Source organism: Sminthopsis crassicaudata, chromosome 1 (genome assembly GCF_048593235.1).
Source record: "Sminthopsis crassicaudata isolate SCR6 chromosome 1, ASM4859323v1, whole genome shotgun sequence".
Lineage (NCBI taxonomy): Eukaryota > Metazoa > Chordata > Mammalia > Dasyuromorphia > Dasyuridae > Sminthopsis > Sminthopsis crassicaudata.
In genome coordinates, this window is record NC_133617.1 from 485,133,385 (window position 1) to 485,152,967 (window position 19,583).

General features: G+C 40.7%; 1 protein-coding gene across 5 annotated transcripts in view; it reads left to right on the forward strand.

Annotated features, from left to right (window-relative positions):
• Positions 1 to 4,282: 4,282 nt before the first annotated feature.
• The window catches only part of SLC29A4 (solute carrier family 29 member 4), a 75,991-nt gene continuing 60,690 nt past the window's right edge, over positions 4,283 to 19,583 (forward strand). For 2 of the 5 annotated variants that reach the window (XM_074281220.1, XM_074281225.1), the window contains exon 1: positions 15,353 to 15,732. The gene's annotated coding sequence lies outside the window, so the exon portion shown is untranslated. Of the gene's footprint in view, positions 4,405 to 15,176; positions 15,252 to 15,352; positions 15,733 to 19,114; positions 19,173 to 19,583 lie in introns of those variants that run through there. The other 3 variants (XM_074281223.1, XM_074281224.1, XM_074281221.1) reach the window with 3 other exon arrangements.

The window sequence follows — 19,583 nt, forward strand, 5'->3', positions numbered from 1 at the left end:
GTCAAGTAACTCACTATGACAAGGAAAGGAAAGGAAAGGTTTTAAATCCAGGCCCCCTAATCCAAATCTAATTCTTTTTTATAATGCATAATAGATAAATGTGGTTATAAAATTTAGGTGCCTTTCACAGGTGGGCATGAGAAATTAGTGTGGTATAGTGGAAAGCCCTGGGCTTACAAATAAAATTGGATCAGGAACTTTGTCATTCTCTTTCTGTCTCTCTTTGTGTGTCTCTCTCTCTTTACCTTCTCTTCTATTCTCTCTTCCTCCCTTCTCTTTCAATTCTCTTCTGCACTTCTCTTTCTCTTTTCCCCTTTTTCCTCTTCTCTTTTTAATTTTTGCTCTCTCCCTCCCCTTTCCTTATCTTCTCTTTAGTTCGCTCTTTCTTTCTCTCTTTCTCTTCTCTTATTTCTTCCCCCCTCCATCCCTCTTTATTTCCATTTTCCTTTTTCTTTGTTTTTCTCTTTCTCTTTCTCTCCTCTCCTCTTCTCTTTGCTGAATAACTATAAATGCCCCCCCAATTACCTGTGGATGTACCTCAAAGCTTTGTCCTGGGCCTTCTCTTCCTCTTCCATAGTTGTATTTATCATATCTGTTCAGGTGACTCCCATATATCTTTATCTAATCTAGTCATCCTCCTAACTTCTAGTTCATTATCCCCAACTATCTGCTGAACCAGTAGACCAAACACTTGTCCCATAGCCATCTCAAACTCAACATGTTCAAAATAAAATTCACTATCTTTCCCTTAAAACCACTCCCTCTTCCTAACCTCTCTTTCTGCTGAAGGGACTATTGTTCACAACCTCTTCCTCTCACTCATACCACATAACTGATTAGTTGCCAAACATTGTCAGTTCCACCTCCATAGCATCTCTGGCATCTGTCTTTTTCTCTTTATTGCTTGACTACTGCCATAGCCTCCTACAATGATTAATCTCTCTGCCTCCAGTCATTTCTATTCCAATGCTATACAGAGCTGACAATGGGACTTCCTGAAACTTGGTTCTAATCACATCACCCCACTGCTCAAAAAAGTCCTAGTGGCTCCCTATTGCACCTATAATCGTACACTTGCCTCTGTCTGGAAATTAAAATCCTTCCTAATCTGGTTCTAACTTAGCTTTCTAGGCATATTTTTATACATTGCTATCCTTTGCTTAACCTATGCTCCAGCCAAATTGCTCTATTTTGCTATTTCCCATATACATTATTCTATTTTCCATCTCCTTACCTTTGCCCAAGCTGTTTCTCATGTCTAGAATGCCCTTGGAATCCCTTTCTTCAAAGTTTAGTTCAAGTGACTTCTTCTATTTGAGTCTTTAATATCGACAGGTATTAGGGCTGACTTCCCTTCTTCACCCCCCTTAAAATGACTTTATGTTTACTTTTATAACCTGATTTCCAAAGTATGGAAATTAGTCATATCCCAATACACTTTGTTTGTGTTTGTATCTTATTTAATTGTTATTTTTTTTCAGCCATGTCCAACTCTTCCTGATCCCTTTTGGGGTTTTCTTAGAGTGGTTTGCCATTTTATTCTCGAACTCATCTTACAGATGAGGAAACTGAGGCAAATAGTTAAGTGACTTGTCCAGGGTAATACAACTAGCAAGTGTCTGAGGTCATATTTGAATTCGGATCCTCCTGACTCTAGATCCACCATTCTATCCACTGCCAAACCTGACTGTTCCATATTTATTTATAGATGTAAATGTATCCCTTGTTTGAATGTAAACTCCTTTAAGAAAGGGACTATTTGGCTTTTTTCTCTGTACCCCAGAACCTTGCCCTGTAGCTGGTACATACTAGGCATTTAGTAAATCTTTTCAAAATTCTTTGACTAATGGTTTCTTCATTTGTAAAATAGGACAATAATACCTGCCTTGCCTATCTCTCAGGGTTATTACAAAGATCAAATGAAGCTCAAAAGAGACAGCTAGGTAGCATGACAGTTAAATATTCAGCCTAAAATCAGAAAAATCTTAATTCAAATTTATATTTCCTACCTCTGTGACTCTGGACAATTCATTTAACTTCTGTCTGCCTCAAGTTACTCAACTGTAAAGGGGGGAAGGGGAGGTGTAATAATAGCACCTACCTCACAGAGTTGTTGCAAGAGACAAATGAGATAATATTTATAAAGGCCTTAGCACATCGTAGGTGCTTATTAAATGTTCCCTCCCTCCCCAAATATATATATATATATATATATGGAAATGCTTCATAGACTCCAAAATGGTAAACAAGTGTATATCACATTAGAGACACTGAAACCCAGCCAACAATCCAGAGTTCCCATTGGTTCCTCACAGAACTGGAGTGGATCTGGAAAAATGATGCTCAATCTTTTTATTTAAAAAAAAATTATTTGTATTTTTTAAATTAAAGCTTTTTATTTACAAAACATATGCATGGGTAATTTTTCAACACTGACCCTTGCAAAACTTTCTATTCCAAATTTTCCCTTCCTTCCCACCCCATCCCCTAGATGGCAGGTAATCCAATACATGTTAAATATGTTAAAATATATATTAAATCCAATATATGTATACATATTTATATAGTTATCTTGCTGCACAAGAAAAATCAGATCAAGAAGGAAAAAAAACTGAGAAAGAAAACAAAATGTAAGCAAACAACAACAGAAAGAGTGAAAATGCTATGTTGTGATCCACACTCAGTTCCCATAGTCCTCTATCTGGGTATCTGGGTGTAGATGGCTCTTTTCATCACAAGATTATTGGAACTAATATGAATTATTTCATTGTTGGAAAAAATCATGTCCATCAGAATTGATCAAATGATGCTCAATCTTGAGAGACCTTTGGAGCAAATTTCCAAGTCTCCTGCCCCTCTGGATAAGTTAAAAAAAAAAACCCAAAATAACTGGAAAGCTCTTTTATAGTAATAAGGAAGGAAAAGTAGCAATAGATCAGGAATGGCTAAACAAAAACTAATATACAAACATAATAGAATATTACTGTAAAATGGGTTATGAAAATAGTAATTATGAAGGATATCCAGGAAGACTTATATGAACCAATGCAGAGTGAAATTAGCAGACCCAGAACAATTTGCCCATGATCTCAATAATGTAAAAGACAAGATTGAACATGTAAAACAAACAACAATTAAAGACTCCAAACTTCTGATCAGTAAAGTGACCCTTCTTGATTTAAAAGGACTATTACTTGTCTCCCAGTTCTTGGCAAAACAGTAATGAACTAGAGGGAGAAACCAGTCAGACATTTTTAGACATGATTAATATGTTGATTTATTTTGAAAAAAAATTTTTTTTTAGAATGGAGCATTCTATAGGGGAAAAATATCACTGGGAAGCAATATTTACATTTTTAAAAAGCAAAGAATAGCAATAAAATAAACTCCCCTCAAAAAAACTAGAAAACTGAAGTCCTTCAACCCTTGTGTGTTGTCTTGTGTATCCACTAAGCTAGAAGCCTCTGGGTTAAAGCTCACTTAGTTCCATCTTATTTGGCTTCTAAAAACAAAAGGAACATATTATGTCCATGGGAGCCCTGCCAGGCTCCAGTAATCACCCTCTGTCCTGTTCCTTTAGCAGAGCTTTTAAATTGTACAGGGGAGATAGAAATCTTTTTTTCAAGCAGGGAGAGAAAGGGGGTGGTGGTGTAAGGACAGAGGAGGAGGTTGCTGGAGGGTGTGAGGGGAAGACAATTGCAGCTTGGGGAGGGGGGATAGTTTGAAAGGACATGAAATTGGAAGGGAGGAGGAAAGGTGACTTTTTAGGCCATCTAAGATTTGGATTTTGTTTATTTATTTGTTTTTGTTTAGAAAATTCAAAAGTCCATATACCTTTCATACTATTCAGCCTCTGTTTCAGGTTTATTTACTGTCCTTTGGAGTAGGAGTATAGAGAGAGGGAGAGCCATCAGAGTAACCTCTGAGCCCCTTTTCCTGCTGGTGCAAGAACCCTAACATTCCCACTCACCCTCCCCACATCTCCCTGGGAGGTGGAGAAAAGGTCGTGGTTCCAGCTCCCCAAAGCACATGGCTTATTAAAGCATTAAAAAAAAAAAAAAGACCCTGTTTTATTGCCTTGTGTGAAGTATAATTACATTAGACAGAGCAACGGACCCCTTCTCCTTGGTGAGCTGTCCCTGACAGAGAATTAACTTCTTGGGAAAGCCAGAGGCTGGGACTGAACCCAGGAGAATAAATTTGCATGCTTTGGAAGGAGCCAGACAGCTAAGCAAAGCTAGAGATAGGGAAAGATCACTGTTGGCTTGTGACTTCGAGGGAAAAAACCTTTCTACACACACCCACACCTTCCCCACTCATCAGAAGCTTACGGTTTGAGTAAGCCTATGGTTTTACTCTTGTTGACTTCATGCAAATCTGAAGGCAAGGTCAGTGAGCAGCAAGGTAAGTGATTTTTAAAAGGCCTTTGTCTGGGAAATGAGAAGACTTTCTAGCTTCAAGGGGATGGACAGTTCTTAAGGATTTTGTTGTCTAGGCTGAAGAAGGAACTGAGGAATAGAATACTGATGATGGATACCCCTCTCCTCCACCAAGACTTTAGGCAAAGCTATCTATTTCAGGAAGGAAAAAAGCAAACATTGAGAAATCTACTTTTTGGAGCTATGTTCTGCTGATCAGCCACCTCTCTCTCTCTCTCTCTCTCTCCTTCTCTCTCTCTCTCTCTCTCTCTCTCTCTCTCTCTCTCTCTCTCTCTCTCTCTCTCTCTCTCTCTCTCTCTCCCTCTCACTCTCTCTCTCACTCTCTCTGTCTCTGTTTGTCTTTCTCTGTCTCTCTCCTTCCCTCCCTTTCTCTTTCCTTCTCCCCCCTCTCTCTCTCTGTTTATTTCCATCTCTGATTCTTTTGCTGGACCTCAATTTGCTAGGGTAGCCTCTCCCTGCACATTCCTTTCCTTCCACTCCAAGCTGTCCAGTAACACTCCACATCATACCCACCTGCCCATTTCCTCTCTTGCTCTTGTGACAGCATAGCTTCCATCTTCCCAGCTTTGGGTAGGCAGATCAGCTTTAATGAGCTTTATTCTGATCCTCCCAGTTACCACTGCTCTCCATGCTACCACTAAAATTTCCTTGCAGAATATAAGTACATGTATGTATTTTGTACAGATGCATATATTTCTATGTATATATCTGTGTGTGTATATTTATATATGTGTTTGTGTGGAGAGAGAGAAAAATATTGATACATCTCTAGAAAGAGAAAGGAAGAAGAGAGAAAAATATGCATGTGTGTGTGTTCAGAGATACACAGATACCAAAAGAAAAAGAGACAGAGGAGAGAGATGCAGAGATAAAGAAAGACAGAGAGAAGAGAAAAGGGACAGACACACACCTGAGAGACAGAGAGAGAGGGCAGAGAAAGAGAGACAGAGATAGAGAGACAAAGAGACAAAGACAGGGAGAAGGGGGAGTGAGGGAAAGAGAGACAGAGAGAGAAAGAGAAAGAGAGAAAGGAGAGATTGAATTTGGAATCATAGGAACTGCATTTAAATTCTATTTGAATTCTGACTCTACCAGAATTACACTACGTATATAACCTTGAGAAAGTAATTTAAGCTCTCCAATCGAGAGTTTCTTTATCTGAAGAATGAACTGGTGAGACTAGATAACCTCTGAGGTTCTTTCCAGCTCTAAATATGTGATCTAGATTGGGACTTATTAAATGGGGCCTATAATCTTATTTTAAAATGTGTTTTGATAACTGTATTTCACATAATTGGTTTCCTTTGTAATCATATAAATTTTATTTTATACTTTGTAAAGCATTATTTGATTCCATAGGCATCATCAGAATGGCAGAGATATCCATAACATAAAAAAAGTTAAGAATCTTGATCAATAATAACAAAAGATGCAGGTGATATGGGAAATATAAGGCATTGTATATACACAGTTGGTAGAGTTGTGAATTGTTTCTACATTTTATAGAGCAATTTGCAACTATGGCTAACAGGCTGTAAAACCATACTACCCCTTTGACCTAGAAATACCATTACTAAATCTGTATACCAAAAGAAATTTTTTAAAAAGTAAAAGGATGTACATTGTTAAACAATATTTATAGCAGCTTTTTTTCTGGAGCAAAGAATTGGAAATTAAGGAGAGGCCCATTGACTGAGGATTGGTTGAATAAATTATGGTATGTGATTATGATGGGATACTATTTTGCTATTAGAAATAATAAGCAAGGTGTTCTCAGAAAAACCTGAGAAGACTTCCATAAGTTGATGCAAAGTGAAATGTACTGCAAATAAAGTAACCACGATATTGTAAGATGATCAGCTGTGCATGGCATAACTATTCTCAGCAATACAATGATCCAAGACAATCCTGAAGGAATTATGATGAAAAATGTTATTTATTCATATCCAGAGAAAGAACTGTCAGTGTCTGAATGCAGATTGAAGCAAACTTTTTTTTAATTTTCTTTTTCTTGAGGGTTTTAGAGTTTTTAAATCTATATTTTACTTCACAACATGACTGTTAAGGAAATGTTTTGCATGACTACACCTGTATATCCTATAACAAACTGCTTGCATTCTCAGTGAGAAGAGGTGGGAAGGAAAATAATGTAGAACTCAAAATTTTGAAAATGAATCTTAAAAATTGTTTTGACATATGACTGGGAAAACATAAAATACTTAATTAAGAAGAAGAAGAAAGAACAAGAAGGAAAAAGAAAAAAGAAAGAAGGAAGAAGAAAAAAGATGAAGGAGGATTAGGAAGAGAAGAAGGAAAAGGAGGAGAAGGAGGAAGAGGAGAAGATGTGGCATCTAGCTGGCACAGTAACTATGTTCTGGACCAGGTGTCAGGAAGACCCCAATTCAAATCCTGTCTTCTATTACTAGTATATGATGTTGGCCAAGCCACTTAGCCTCTCTCAACCTCAATTTTCTTATCTGCAAAATGGGGGTAATTTTAGCACTTAGCTCATAGAGTTATTGTGAGAATCATAGGCAATGAAAGTATTTGTAAACCTTAAGGTGCTATATAAATGCTAGTAGATATGATAATGATTTTAGGATCCTGTGGTTCTGTGGATTTATCTATGCCCATGCTGTCCACACAGATAGAAGCTAATCTCTTCAAGACCGGGGACTATTCCGTGTTTGTCTTTGTTAATCCCATTACCTACCACAGTGTCTGGTAGGTACTTCATAAATAACTTTTTATTGAATAAATGCATGAATGAACTCAGTTTCCAATCTCTTTTTCTGATGAAAGTCTTCTAGAAAGTGCCAATGAAAAAGTTAAAACATAAGAATCTGAAATCTGAAATTTTTTTTAAATAGGAGGAGGGATGAAAAAGTCTTTGGAGGGAGGGGAAGCTCAAGGGACCCTGAATTCCAATGCTAGCAAACTTCTTGTGTGATTTGAGTCACGTTCTTAGGCTTCATATCTCTGGTTCTCAGCTTCTCTGTCTATAAAATGACTAAGCTGGACTAATCTAAAAGCTGTTGTTGTTCAGTCATTTCAATTGTATCTGATTTTTTATGATCCCATTTGGGGTTTTCCTTGGCAAAGATTCTGGAGTGGTTTGCCATTTCCTTCTCTAGCTCATTTTCCAGATGAGAAAACTGAGGCAAACAGGGTTAAGTGACTTTCTCAGCGTCATATAACTATTAAGTATCTGAAGTCACATTTGAATTCAGGTCTTCCTGAGCTCTTAGGGAGCTAAGTGGTACAGTGGATAGAGAGCTGATCCTGGAATCAGGAAGACATCTTCCTCAGTTCAAATCTAACCTCAGATACTTACTAGCTGTGTGACCCTGGGCAAGTCATTTCACCCTGTTTGCCTCAATTTCTTCATCTATAAAAATAGGCTGGAGACAGAAATGGCAAATCACTCCAGTATCTTTGCCAAGATAATCCCAAATCAGGTCTCAAAGAATCGAACACAGCTGAAACAATGAACTAAAATGACCTGACTCCAGATCCAGTGCTTTAGCCTCTATGCCATTAGCTGCCCTTAGTCTAGAAGTAGGACAGTGTAATGGATTGAACACCAGATCTGATATCAGAAAACTCATGTTCCAATCTGAACTTGTCATTTTCCCACCTATATCATATTAGGTAAATCTCTTAACCTCTCTAACTTCAGTAAAGAGTGGGGGATTGGACTAGATGCTGTGAAATCCCAGAGTCCCTTCCAGTTCTAATATCATATGCTTTTATGGTAGTCAATAAATATTTATTAAATACTTATTACATTCCTAAGAGTTGAGGATATAAAAAAGACAAAGGACAGTTCCTGCTCTCAAGAAACTTACAATCTGATGGGAGAAGACAATAGATAAAAGAAAGATGAAAAGTTAGGGAGGGGATTGAAGGTTACTTGGATTGGAGTCATGGTGGAGAAGTCAAAGAAATCCTGAATGAGTGCAGCCAGATGGGAATGAAATAGATGTCTGTCCTGGTCCTTCTCCTTAAATGGAGGATGAAGAGTTCACAGCACTCCCTTCAATCAGAGGGGCAGAAGATACTCATTAGGTGTGATCTTGCTAGATATTGAGATTTCCCAATGATGAGGTTGCTGGGGGTTTGGTGACATAGCCAAGGAAGTTCAAAATGAATTCAACCAGGTGGGAACAAAACTCAAATCTGACTTTCTATAAGTCTCCTTGTATTAATGGAGGAAGGAAAGTGGAGGGATCTAGAAAGGGAGGAAGGAATAAAGAGACTGTATGAAATAGGGAAAAGAGGTGCTGAACTTGGAGTCTGAAAGACCTAGATTTGACTCTTCTCCAAGATACTTAATAGCTGTGTGCTCTAGGCAAATCACTTAGCATCTCAGTGACCTAAGTAACTTCCTATGATTCTTTGTTTTTGCTTTTGTATCCCTAGCTCTTGGAAGAATACTGATAAGTGCTTAATAAATGCTAGCTGGTGCTTAAAACCAGGTGATTAATAAATGTTTTTAATACTAGGTGCCTTTTTTCTCTTGTACCGCAGGATAATTGTATAAATATGTATGCATATATTGGATTTTACATATATTTCTACCATGTTTAACATATATTGGACACCTCCCTCTAAGGGAGGGTGTGGGGGAGGGGGGAATTGGAACACAGGGTTTTGCAAGGGCTAATGTTTGAAGAATTGTCCACGAACATGTTTTATAAAATTAGAAATAAATTTAAAATTTAACTAATTGGTTAATTAAAAATACTAGATGCTTAATAAATGCTAGTTGACTGAGTTAAGTTGCAGAGAAGCCATTTTCTCTCTTTTTTTTCAGATAAAGATATTAAATCTATTTGCAGCCAAATAAAAAAAATAATAACACAATTCATCTGGAAGAATAAAATGTCAAGAATATCAAAAGAATAAATGAAAACAAAATTCCAATAAAGATGGCATAAAGACACTTAAAACATAAAACAATTATATAGTAGCAGTCACGAAAACCACTTGGTATTCTCTAAGAAGTGGAATCAATCACTATATGGTGAATCAGGTGGAACAGGTTAGCTATACAAGACAAAATAGTCAATGACAATATAATCTGATTGGTTGTTGTCTTTTTTTGAAGAGGACCACAATGACATCACTAAGCTAAAGTTGAGCTCTAGAGTGTCTGACTCTGGCTGATCACAAATATGAACTTGGAATGCTCAGCAAAGAGTTATCTATGAACATTTGGAGTGGCTTCTCTAACTTTGCAGCTGGTGTGTGTGTGTGTGTGTGTGTGTGTGTGTGTGTGTGTGTGTGTGTGTTTTCTAATTTAATTCAATTATGCTTTGCTCATAGAGTACAGCTCCTCTGATGAAGGTATGAGAAGCCATTTTGTCACTGGAAGTTCCCTACAACAATGAAGTAACAGTTCAGTTCCAAAATAAATAATATAACCCTGAGACACATTTGCATCACAGTGCTATCACTGGATAGCAAGTGATTTGAGAATTAAGAAGAATTGGGTTGTAATATGACTACCAGCAAATCACTCAAACTCCCTGAGTCTCAGTCACTGCATTTGTTAAGCAGAGACAATAATACATGTAATTGGGATGTTCTGGTAAATGTTTAACAATTGGCTCCCCCAAAATGTGCAGCAGACTTTTAATAATCTACATTAATAACAACTTTTCCATCCCTTTCTAAAGTCTAGAAAATCAACAAAACAATAAATCAAACCCTGATTTATTGGCAATTAGTTTGGCAATTTCTGAGATGTAAATGTTTACAATGAAAAATTTAATAAGCATCTCCCTCAGGTTTGGATGAGTTGGCTCCACCATATCTCAGTCTGTTGTCTCAATCAAACTGAGACTTATTAAATAAAGACCTTAGTTTAAAAAGACCAAAGTCTCTCACTGCATTCAGGGACACATCCAGTCGTCCTAATCTATATCTTCCCACCAGGCCCACATGGCACTGGAGGAAAAAGTGAAGCTGATAACTTTGCACAGGCCTCCCTCACTTAAACCCAACTCACTTGCACATCATGGTAACACCTTGATGTCAGAATCCTCTTCAAGAATGAAGGACAAACAACTTCAGTCTGTAGTGCTCATTGAGCTATTGTGAAGCTCACATGAGATAATATAATCAAGTTACCCAGTATTTATTATTTTCCTAAGTTCAAATCTAACTCATACCCTTACTAGCTGTGTGATACTGGACAAGTCATTTAACCTGTTTACTTAATCCACTGGAGAAGGAAATGGCAAACTACTCCAGTATCTTTGCCAGGAATACCCCACAACTAGTATTGATGAGCCATGGTCCATGAGATCACAGAGTCCAATACAACTGAATAACAACCACCACCACAACAACAAAGTTCCAGCTACTATACTAGATGATGGGATGTATAGTATATGCAAAGTACTCTGAGAACCTAAATATATAAATATCAGTTCAGTTCAATTTGCTTAATTAATTATTATGAACCAGGAATTGTTCTAGGCATAAGGGATTCAGACGCAAAATACAACCACAAAAATTACCCCTGTCCTGAAGAAGCTTACATTCTACTTGGAGGAAACAATATGTAAATAGATAGATGAATATAAAATTTATACAAAGTAGTTGGAGGAACACTTAATACTGGGAAGATAAGGAAAAGTCTTGTGTGAGCAGTGAGCTGAACTTTGAAAGAATCTAAGGATTTTGAAAGGCTAAAGTGAGAAAGGACAATAAGGGCACAGCAATGAAAAATATCAAGCTACGTAGGGATTATATAAAGTAAGCCAGACTGGCAGGAGTGTAAAGTGTAAAAGGGTATGCAATGTGAAATTTGTCTGTCTAGGTTTGTGCTAGTTTGGGAAGAGCTTTAGATGACAAACAGAAGAGTTTGTATTTGATCCTAGTCATTTCCTTTGTAACCCTGTGTATTTTATTTTATACATTTAAGAACATTATTCTGAGAAGGAATATATAAGCCTAGCCACAGTGCCAAAGAGATCCATGACACATAAGATGTTAAGCATACTCAAGGTTCTCTTACCCACTCAATTGTTAGCTCCTCAGAATAAAAAAAGCTCTTACTTGACTTTATATGTTCTTCTCCTCCCCCCTCTCCTCCCTTCTCTTTTCCCCTTCCCCCTCCCCCAGCACTTAGCACAGTGTCTAGCACACAGTAGGCACTTAATAAATGTTTACTGATTGACTGGAGGTAATGAAAAGCCACTGAAACTTTATAACCAAGGGAGTGACATGATCAGACTCATGCATTAGGAATATCAATTTATCTGCTGTGTGGAAGAAGGGTTAGAGGAAGGAAAGATTTAAATGCAAAGGAGATCAATTAAGTCCAAATTAATGGTCCAAAAGAGAGATGACAAGGGCCTGAAGTGGGATGATAGTTCTGTGAGTGCAGAGAAGGACACAAATGGGAAAGATGCTGTGGAAGTTGAAACAACAAGATTTGGCAACTGAGGCAGTGAGGAACAGTGAATGGAGGAAGGTGACCATGATGTTCCCTATATAAATGATTAGAAGGATAATGTTGCTCTTGATAGGGATTGAGAAGTTAGGAAGAGGGAAAGATAGCAAACTGTGTTATTTATTCCTTGGGATCCTGGAATTCACAACATTATCAGTACCTGGGGCTCTTCCCCTTGCCTTGAAGAGTAGAGAGATCTTCCTCGAACCTTATTTAAGGAGAATGGTTAGACCAACCATCTATTTTTTCCCTACTCAGTGGAATCCTTAAACTTCTCCATTGTGCTTTTGACCTGGGTACTTCCTCTTCTCCCCACTACTCCCACCTTCAGCTTTCTTTTATGTATTGTTTTTCCTGGTTAGAAAATAAGGATAGGAGTTGAGGACAGGAGTTGTCTTTCCTTTTTGCTCATATTTGTATTCCCAGTGTTTACTACAATAGTTGATATAACAAAACCACTTAATAAGAGTACATATGTATAGGATTTTTTACAACATTATTCCTTGTACTCCTTCTGTTCCAAATTTTTCCCCTCCTTCCTTCCACCCCCTCCCCTAGATGGCAGGCAATCTTATACATGTTAAATATGTTATAGTATATCCTAGGTACAATATATATGTGCAGAACCGAATTTTGTTGTTGTTGTTGTTACAAAGGAAGAATTGGATTCGGAAGGTAAAAATAACCTGGGGAGAAAAACAAAAAAAAGCTAACAGTTTACACTCATTTCCCAGCGTTCCTTCTCTGGGTATAGCTGATTCTGTCCATCATTGATCAATTGGAATTGGATTAGCTCTTCTCTATGCTGAAGATATCCACTTCCATCAGAATACATCCTCATACAGTATCATTGTTGAAGTGTATAATGATCTCCTAGTTCTGCTCATTTCACTCAGCATCAGTTGATGTCTCTCCAAGCCTCTCTGTATTCCTCCTGTTGGTGAAACCAAGACATTTTAGCTTAGAGAAAAGAAAACTTCACTGGGTCACCAAGCTTTGTTCAAATATTTAAAGTGTTGTCATATTCCACATATAAGATAAGACTTATTGGATTTAAACCCCATAAGGCAGAAGCAAGAACAATGAGTGGAAATTGCAGGAGTAAATTTAGGCAAATTGTCAAAGGAAAGTTCCTAATGTTCAACTCTTAATGACTTCATTTGGGATTTTTCTTGGCAAGATACTAAAATGCTTTGCCATTTCCTTCTCTAGCTCATTTTTTACAGATGAGGAAACTGAGACAAAGAAGGTAAAATGAGCTGCCTAGGATCACACAATTACTATCTGAGGCTAGATTTGAACTCAGGAAGATGAGGGTTTTTTTTTTTAATTTTTATAATTATAACATTTTTTTGACAGTACATATGCATCGGTAATTTTTTTTTTTTACATTATCCCTTGTACTCCCTTCTGTTCCGAATTTTTCCCCTTCTTCCCTCCACCCCTTCCTCTAGATGGCAGGCATTCCTATACATATTAAATATCTTAGAGTATATCCTAGGTACAATATATATGTACAGAACCAAATTTTGTTGTTGTTATTGTTGCAAAGGAAGAATTGTTTCAGAAGGTAAAAATAATCTGGGAAGAAAAACAAAAACAAAAAAATAATAATGCTAACAGTTTACACTCATTTCCCAGTGTTCCTTCTCTGGGTGTAGCTGAATCTGTCCATCATTGATCAGTGGAATTGGATTAGCTCTTCTCTATGTTGAAGATTTCCACTTCCATCAGAATACATCCTCATACAGTATTGTTGTTGAAGTGTATAATGATCTCTTGTTTCTGCTGGTTTCAAGGATGAGTTTTTTTTTTTTTTTTAAATTTCAGACTCTACACTATCCACTTTGACACTTTACTGCTCTTCCTAAGGATTAGAATTGTAGAAAGAAAAATGGGCTATTAGGTGCTGAGTTTTACTTCATTAGAGGTCTTAAGGCAGAGGCTGCACAATCATTTATTGGGTATGTAATAATGGGGATTCTTTCAAGAGTGGGTGACTAGACAGTTACTAAGGTCCCACCAAACGGTTCGATTCGGCTTTTCTGTGGGCTAATGGGATCACCAAGAAAGAATGAAGAGAGAAAAAAGAATCAAGGACAGACCTCTGAGAAACAGCAATTCTATAGCTGGCATCTCATTGGGGGACCTGAATGATGACTCTGAAGAGGAGAAGACTGGTAGGAGGACAACCAGAAGACAGCAGTGTCACAAAAAAATGCTGAGAGGGAAGGGAAGCAGTGTCACCGATATGTCCTAGGCTAAGCCCCAGATGATCCTTGTTTTGGACCCGATTGACTCAGATTGAATGTAAACAGCAATCGTTTCTGCTTTGACCCTGAGGATCTCACTCTTCAGATTCATTTGTTTATTTATATTTGGGGGGGACAAGGTGAAAGAGAAGATTTTTTGCCTCAAATTATCCCTAGCCTTAATCACTGAATGAGTGCTCTCAGTCAGACTGAGACCTGTGGAAGACCTTAGCTTAAAAAGGCCCAGGTCTCCCATTTCATCCAAAGCCAAATCTGGTGGCCTTGATCTATATCTTGGCACTGGACCCAGATAGTTCTGGAGGGGAAAGTGAGGCAGGTGACCTTGCACTTAAATCCAATTCACTTGCATGTCATGGTACCACCTCTGGGATGTCACGGTGCTCTGGGATAAGGAAAAACAAACAGCAGCATCACCAAAACATGAGGATGAGGATGGAGGGAGTGCAGGTGATGGTGGTGAGCCACCATTCTGCAGAGAGGCTGGGGACTGAGAACAGGCAATGGGATTTAGCCATTAGGAGACCTTTGGCAACCTTGGAGAGCACGATTTCAAGTTGAGTAGTGAATGGGAAGTCAATTCGCAAGGAGTAAGGGCTGAAGTGTGAGGAAATCATTGTGACTTTCCCCCCTTCATCCCTGGCCTTGGTTTTAACCAGATTTGACCTGTCTAAGGACAGTTCTGGGAGATGATGAGGATGGGGGGAAAGTACACTCTGTTCTGTAGAGTCACTCTTTCCCTCGGGGGCTTCACGGACTGAGGAAGAGAGCGGGCGGTAGGGTCGGGAGGGCGGATAGGAAGGGAAAAGCGGCCACATTACTAGAAGCTAGCCCATCTTTTTGAGTAGCACAGACGGAGGGCCTCCTCGGAGCCTGCTTCTCTCCGGGCCCCTCCCTCCCAGGGGTGGCAGCCTGCTGGAGAGCATGCCCGACAGAGGTCCCCGCTGAGAGTGACCGTCAGGCTCCCCAGGGCCGCCCCACCCCATGTCTGTGTGGTGTAGTAACCCCAACTTCAGGGTTCCCGGGGTCCTGCCTGCCTCTGCTTTCCTGCGGAGCCACCTGCGGGGGCAAACCGCGGTGGGACGAACAGGGGAGGGACGAGGCTCCCGGCGCTGGGTTGGTGGGAGGCGAGAGAGGGAGAGATTGGAGGAGAGCGAGCTGGAGAAGAGGAGGAGGCAGGCAGGGGCGAACCTGAGGCACTGCCGGTGCAGTCCGTCGGCGAGTCTCTCACACATTCACTCACACACTACACACGCGCGCACGCTCAGGCGTTCTCCCCCCGCCCCCAGCCCCAGTCCGGGTCCTAGTCCGCTTCCTCACCCCTCCTCCCCCGCCGGGGAGCATCGCGGGGAGCCTGGGGCTAGCTGCATGGAGCTGGCGGAGGGGCGCAGGGAGGCGGCGGCGGCGGCAGCGGTTGGGGTATGGCTCAGACTGCCCGGCTGAGAGCTCCCGGGAGGCGGCAGCGACGGCGGCGTTAAGCCTGAGGAGGGGAACGAGTCGGGGGGAGTTGCAACACCCCCCAGGCGGCGGCTGCCGACCCCCTCAGCCCGGCCCCGAGGTAAGCGACACCGACAGGCGGCTAACCTGTTGGAGCCCTTTGTCTGTGGCGGCGGCTGGGCTCCAAGGACAGCCTTATAGAAGAAGAAGGGGACGGACGGAAGGGACTAGGTTTTGAGCAGACCTAAAGGAGCTTGTGGGGACATCGGTTCAAGGCCCCCCAACCCTAGGGGTCTGAATCAGAGCGAGCCAGACTCTCAGAAAATATGGGGCTGGAGATGTGAGACTTGACCCATGATGACCCTCAACTATTGTTCTGTTCCGGGACCCTGACTATTTCTGGGCGCTCCATTGCTACCCTCTTCTCGTCCCTCTCCCTCCCACCCCCCGGTTTAGGATAATACAGACTCTTTATAGGTACTAAAACAAAGTGCCCCCCCCCACCCTCCCCATCCCCATCCCAGGTCCTGGCCAGATGCCAGCTGGGCGTATCCGGGGCTCCCCCTGCTGGTGTGTGGGCTGGGGAGGAAGAGCCTCCGGTGTCAAGGGATGGAGGCACCCCCCCAACTCCAGCCACCCCTCCCCCCCCCGGAGCCCTGATGGAGGAGGGAGGAAGGGAGGGAAGAATAGTCCGGTGTCTAGCCGGGTAGACAGCGACGTTTAATCTCTGTAAGGGTTGGGCTCCCTCGGAGCTAACTTGGGGGTGGGAGCAGTAAAGGGGACTGCTTGGTCACTTCGTTGACTTCCCGAAAGCCATCGTACCTGAGATGGTTTACACAAGACTTGCCAGAAGAAATTCACCAACCCATCAGTCTACTTTCCCCAGGGAGGTCCACAGGTAATACTTTGCCAAATTTACCACTTACTTCCTTCCGAGAACGGGTATTTGACCAGGCCGGTATCTAGTCTCAATGCAGTGTGGCCAGCATGAGTGGGGAGGTCAAAGGGGGGTCCCTGCCCCACCCCCCAGCCCAGCAAGATTACCAGTCTCGAAGCGTCCTCTCCAGAGCTAATAGCCTCATGCATTTTTCCATTCGCCATCCTTCCAACTCTGCGCAAGAAATTGTGGCAGCCCTGAAGGGCACTGAGAGGGCAGGACACAGAAACGGGTGAGGGAAGCAGAAAGGGGTGAATGAAAGAATATGAAGGCCCATTTATTTTCATCCCACCCCACCCCCAAGCCAGCATTTCTACAAAGCCTCCCCTCTCTTTTTCTTTTTAAAATGTAGCTCTTTTCTCCAGTGGTAGCCCAGAGTCAGCAGCTAAATTTACTACTTGTTTTAATTTCATCAGTCTTCAATAATTTCAGCTTTTTTTTTTTTTTTTCCTCAGAGATATTTGCTAGGACTGGACATCTTCCCCTTGCCCTCGCTCTGCCCCTTGCCAGCTCCTCAGCCACCCTTCAGGCTTTTCAACTCTTAGGAAATAGTGGTTTTTGTCTTAAGTTTTTCACTGGGTGTTGCATAGTGGCAAGCGAGGGGATATACACTGCGCTCTTCTTTACTATAGAGGTGTATTGGCCAGACCTTGTGGAAAGTTGTTATTCCCAGGTTGAGCGGGAGGATTATGACAGGTTTAAACTCTGATCGAATCTCTGCGAAAACTAGCTTTTCATTAGCCTGGAGTTGGTAGGTCACATGAAAACCAAATGCTACTTTTTTTTTTTTTTTTTTTTTTTTTTGTCTATGAGAGTTTGCTTGGGATTCCCATGTTTTCAGTCTGACGCCTGTGCTGTTTGGGGTTTGAGTGTAAGCTGTTTCATCTGTGAGCCTGTGCGTGGGGAGATGAGGGGATGGAGGTGGGAATGAAGGATGGGAAAGGGTGGAGTCTGTCGAAGGGAATTAGCAAAGGTTAATAAAGCGTGACTCTTCCCTGCTTGAAAGAAGAAACGCTTCCTTTTTAATCTGGGAAGAAAAAGTGAGGAATTTGTATTTGACTTTGGAAAAGTGCTTAGTGGGGAAGGACAAATTTTAAATCCCATGGCCTCTTATAGGCTGGGATGAGGGCCTCTAAACCTTATAATAAAGGTTCGAATCCTGTCCCCTCCAACTTATTACTTTTGTTACCTTGGACAAGTCCCTTTTAAAAAAAATGTGTAAAATGATTGTAAAAGCTGACTTCTCAGGTCCCTTCCAAATATAAAGCTCTGATCTCCTGATATATAACAGAAGTTATTGGCCTTTTTTTTTTTTCCTTTTTTTGTCATGGATCCTTTTGACAGTCTGAAGAAATACGGACCTCCTTAGAATAACAATATGTTGGCATTTTGTTTTATTTAATGATTGAAGGAAATGCTAAATTTAAGTTAGAGGTCAGAAAATACAGATGTGATATTTTTTCTCCATCCACATTCACAGATCCTTTCGAATTTATCCATGGATGTCAGGTTAAGAACGTGAACCCCTGATCCGTAGGTTCTTTAAGGAGATAAAGTATCTGTACCTACTAATAAGGTTCCCACCCAGAAAAGAGATCTCCTAGAATGGCTTTTCTACTTAGATTTAATTTCTTTTTTGCCTTGAGGAGGAGTTGAAGCCCAGGCTTTAGGAACCTGGGCCAAAATCAGGTCTTGGAGAGTGACGTCACATTCCATTCCAAATGCCTGGCTTCAAGACAACAGATGTCGCCCAAAGAGCTGGGCTGGCAAGACACTCACTTCCATGATGGATGGGGAAAGTTATAAGTAGGGCTAGGAGGTCCAGAGGGAGCAGATCTCCTACAGGAACTGTAGGCGTGAAAGAGATGAATGGCTCATGGAAAGCTCTGAATCCCAGTGTTTGGAAGTTTCTAATCCCATTAAGACTCAAGGCAGCATTGAGTAGGAGAGAGGTGGAGGAGGGGTGGCTGAGAACAATATAAGTTATACTGGGTGCTCCTGAGTTATCCTGAAAAGAGCTAGTTTATCATTAGCAAATGCTATTTTGAGGACTGGCTGGACAGTGTGGATACAGCTCTGTGGGAAAGCACACCAAATAAATCAAGCTGGACCCAAGTTTTTAACTCACCCTTCTCCCCACTGAAGAGTAAAGACCAAAGCACTGAAATATGGCAAACAAAATCTGCATTCTTTGCTGCTCTTCCAGCATAAATCAATTCAGCCTGGCCTGGGCTGCATCATTCAGCTAAAGAAACCAAGGGTGACTTTGGTATTTATGTTAGGGCTGGAGCTCATCTTTGTCAAATGCCTTTTGCCTTCATGCCCAGGATAGGAACTGTTCCATCCTCCAAAGAGGATGCTCAGTGAAAAACAGCATGGCCTCAAATGCTCCCCTGAAATCCTCTTACAGAACTTATATGGAGGTGAAATGGGGAAAGTAGTTTCTCTCATGTAGCATTATCTCATGACTCTGTGACTGGACTTTCAAAGGATGATGGCAAAGTTTTCATAGAATCTTAGAATTTAGAGCTGGAAATGACCTCAAAGATTAAATACTACAACTCCCTATTTTACAGATGAGAAATCTGAGGGAAAGGGACTTACTCAACCAAGGTCACAGAGCTGTAAGTATCAAAACTTGGATTTAAAATGAGGTTCTCCAATACCAACAGATAAGATTTGAATTCAGGTCTTCTTGACTGCCAGTTTAGCCCTCTATCTATTACATCACTGTCACTTTATGATTACAGGAGGATCAATTCACTTGTCTGAGCCTCTGTGTATTTATCTGCAAAATGGGGATAATGCCCTCTCCTATAGAATTGTTGTACGATCCAAATGAGATGATAATTAGTAGACTTCTCCTGCATTTCATGCCCACTCCATCTCCCGCTCACTTCTCTTATTCTGACTTATGTAAAGATAGAATGTGTTTGATTGTGATCCTGCTCTTTTTGTAGTGACCCCTTTGTTTTTTTTAGTCTTTTTAACTATTTATTTTCAAACTATATGCAGTTTTCAACATTCATTCTTGC